The following is a 4259-nucleotide window of genomic DNA, read 5'->3' as shown; positions in this document are numbered from 1 at the left end:
TTGCGCTGGGTCCCTCCCTCCAAACTTTCCTGGCTCATTCACTTGCTTACAGTCTGCTGCTGTACTGAAGGTCCCCGCTCCCTCTGCCGAGTGTTTTGTTTCTTCTTATACCAGCAGCCGCACATGGTAGTCTGGTTTACGGAAGTTTCTGTACCAGAATTAGTGGCTTGTACATTGATGGCAGCCACCCATGTCAAACCACGTTTGGTGCCGACACTGTTCTTCGGCTGATAAAGGCAGTTTGCCTTCACGACGGAGGTCTGTGTGAGCCCACGCTGCAGCAGGGCGCATTATTAACCCCTCTGCTCACAATTGACGAATACTTGTTAATGTACCGGGAGCACAAATGGGTGTCTTGGAACCGGAGGACGTTGATCGGAATTCACTGCAGGCCCCTTACCCAGACAATCACTGACTTGGATTTTGGTTGCTTACAGCAACATAACCTGTGTTGTTTTTGTGTGTATAGCGCTGCATATCGCACCAGTGGTGTTGTTGCGCTTCAGACGTTGGTTAACAGGAGAGCAGCCGCCTACTCTCTCTCTCAGCCTTCCCACAACTCCGCCCCCTCACTACTTGATTGCACGGCCGCTAGGCCGTGCCTCCCCTACTCTCCTCCCCCCTCCTCCTCTCCTCCCATGCCTGCCTGCCTCAACTCTCCGCCTCCCGCCCCCTCCCCCTAGTTTATTGTGTTTATTTGTATTTCTCCCCCAGGTCGACTGCTGTGCTAGGCTCCTCTCGTTGCGCTGGGTCCCTCCCTCCAAACTTTCCTGGCTCATTCACTTGCTTACAGTCTGCTGCTGTACTGAAGGTCCCCGCTCCCTCTGCCGAGTGTTTTGTTTCTTCTTATACCAGCAGCCGCACATGGTAGTCTGGTTTACGGAAGTTTCTGTACCAGAATTAGTGGCTTGTACATTGATGGCAGCCACCCATGTCAAACCACGTTTGGTGCCGACACTGTTCTTCGGCTGATAAAGGCAGTTTGCCTTCACGACGGAGGTCTGTGTGAGCCCACGCTGCAGCAGGGCGCATTATTAACCCCTCTGCTCACAATTGACGAATACTTGTTAATGTACCGGGAGCACAAATGGGTGTCTTGGAACCGGAGGACGTTGATCGGAATTCACTGCAGGCCCCTTACCCAGACAATCACTGACTTGGTTTTTGGTTGCTTACAGCAACATAACCTGTGTTGTTTTTGTGTGTATAGCGCTGCATATCGCACCAGTGGTGTCGTTGCGCTTCAGACGTTGGTTAACAGGAGAGCAACCTAAAAGTGCGATTTTAGGATATTGCCAGGTTGTTATGATAGTAGAAGCTTAGTTACAAAGGCGCTGCTTTAATTCGTTTTGATAAGTGCTGCGTTACAGCCTCGCAAGCTCAATGTGGCATGTTAAGGACCGCCCATGAAAATTCCACTTCACCAGTAGAGAACGGTTCCAATTCGATAGGACTGACCTTGTGTAAACCTTTGTCCTGTATAGTTCTGAGGCAAAAAACGATATTATGATACAGTACAACCATTTGTAAATAGACTTCTGAAATTTCTGTTTCGCACTTGCACATTTTCCTATTATTCTTCATGTAATCTTTTACCGATGTCCTTAACTTAAACAGGGGCAGGAGGTTGTGAGGTTGCTCTTTCCCATTTATTGTTCATTGTTGATGAAGGTCTGAGTTAAAAAGTTAAGACGATGTGAGCATTAATCTCCATAAGAAATTCACATACCCAATGCAAGCATCTTACACTGTATGCAGTTCACTTTCAAAATGAGATTATCTAAATAAGCCGTTTAAGTCAGTGTTGTTTTCAGTTGACTCTCTTATTTACAGATACACGACATTGGAAAATGTCCAGACATAGCCCTATAGCCTAGTTTCATAAGTCTAATGACATTTGGAATTGCATTCTTCACACCCACATGCCGCTCTGCCCTGCTCCGCCCCCTCCCCTGAGTCATCCTGCCTGCCCCTTCCCGCCGTGTCGCATTTCTCCTCCCCCCTCCCCCCTCCCCTCTCTTCCCTCCGTCTTGTTAAATCCATTTCTCCATTCCACTAACATTCTTTCCAGACACTTCTCTTCACAACCGCCCAACTTCAACGCCCGTCTCCTCACTCTATTCTTTTTACAACCAGTTCACTCCCCGTTTCTCCACTACCTCTTTGCTGCTCTCCCTCTCACTTATCTTCGTTTCTCTTCTCTCTCCCTCCTCTTGTGGGTGACTACCTCCCTCACGGGTCCCCCTCTGACCCATTAACGGCTCTTTCCTCCCTGCACTGCCCCCTCACCGTCTCGCATCCTTTCACGGCCTCCCTTCACTATCATTATCCCTCCTGTTTAATGGCCCCGTCTGCACTGGCCTCTCGCTGCTGTCTCCAACTCTCAGTCCACTCCACTCCTTCCTTCCTTCATTCGTAGCGCTCACTTATTCACCCTTTACATCCGCAGCCTTGGCTCTCTCGCGTCCCGCCCTTATGTCTGCCTCCCCTTCCGCCTCTCCGCCCCCTGCCTTGGCTCTCTCCCCTTCCGCCCTCTCCAGGCTCACTCCACCCCTCCTTTATCTCTTCCCGCTCCCTTCCTTCCTTGGACGTCCTCCAGGAATGTTCAGGTTACTGCCTCAGCGTCTTTCACAGCAGCCTCCCCGTCCAGGGATGGCGAAAAGAGCCATGAAACCATCCAGTTTGAACACTGCCAGGGCCCTGTAATGCAGGACGTGCCCTGGCCTGAAGCATCAACTGCAGGAGTCTATTTGCCACCAGGGCCTCCTGCTCCAGCGCAGACTTTCATCCTTGCGAGGTCGAGGAAGAGATGACCTCTACATTCGGTAACCAGAAACACGTGCTTCATGTAGTGCGAGCAAAACGTCATGCGTCGAGCCCTTATTTTGTAAATGTGTTCCTGTTAATTAAGAATGCAGAGTTTCAGGTGCCTTCTGGTGATCAAGAATCTGTCATGCGCTGAACTTAAGACAAGTCTGCAAGAGAGAATCTGTAATCGGAAAACATCACAGAAAATTCAGGGGACTTTCAAATACACCCAAAGTGACTTCCCCACAGCGGCAATCTCCACAACAAGCATCGGTTTTTTTTTAGCCCAGTGCTCAACCTAACCACTGCTTGAACGCTTTTCTGACCCCCTTCTGATTTGCTTTAGCCCCAGCACTGACTAACCCTGGCCATACCCTAACGCCTGCCTACCTCTGCCATTCATTCTCTTGTTACTCCTCTGGTCACGGGACGCTTCTGTAGGCAAGAAGCAGTTCGCTGGCTAAAGGACAACACGCCTTCTCGTCAGTGCCTGCTACTTGAAAGACATGTACATATGTGCAATTGGTTAATCAGTAAATCTAAAGTCTACCTGGGAGATGCAGTATTGCTTCCATTGTTGGACTCATTTGAAGCTTCATGGTGGCAAGATTTATTATTTTTGAGCGCTAATGTAAGCCTGTTACCAGCTGAGTTCTGGGCTACATTCTTCTGAATGCACACCAAGGGACAGGCTGAGTCAGCTGGTCTCAGCCCCCCCCCCCCCCCCCACCCCCCACACTGAAACCTCAGGCCCTTTCCCCACTCTCCCCAATTAGCCCCCCACAATGCCGAAAGCTTGTTTTTCGTGGGTGGCAAAAATGCAGCTCGTCCCCTGCTGCTTTGACTGTCACACAGCTCTTCTCTCTTAGCACAGCGGCTCCTTAACTCAGTTCCTTGGCTGCTCCACCTTTACAGACACCCACCCTGCCTGCCATTGTACCTCTCTGCAAAGCACGAGCGCTGTCAAAGGCAGTAGGGTCTGGATTGTATGTATCGTTGACATTACAAATGCTATAGGTGTCACATTTGAAAAAGTATAAAGTATTGCCATTATAAATGACAAAGCTATTACTTTTGCAAGTTTCAAGACCCACACATTAAAAGAAATTTGTCAATTACAAAACCAATAGCTACAACTTTTCTATTGCGAGACCTATTGCATTTCCAATGCTTGTTATTATGTTACAGCCATTTGCTTTGCTACACAATACCATTAGCAAAGCAGATGGCTTTAACTTAATCAAAGGCGAGACCTTTTGCATTTTCAATGCTTGTTCCATAGTGCAATGCAGCCGGAATACAGCACTGTAATAACTTTGATCAATTTATGGTGGTCATTATTGTCAACCCTAATCACGAAAGTGTGATGAAATGATGCTCATGTTAAAATAAAACTGAGTAAGGTGCTTGCCCTGGGGTAAACTTTTGTCACGTCAGATCTATATATTTTA

The sequence above is a fragment of the Lissotriton helveticus genome, chromosome 7 (genome assembly GCF_964261635.1).
Source record: "Lissotriton helveticus chromosome 7, aLisHel1.1, whole genome shotgun sequence".
Classification (NCBI taxonomy): Eukaryota; Metazoa; Chordata; class Amphibia; order Caudata; family Salamandridae; genus Lissotriton; species Lissotriton helveticus.
This window is presented reverse-complemented; position numbering follows the sequence as displayed.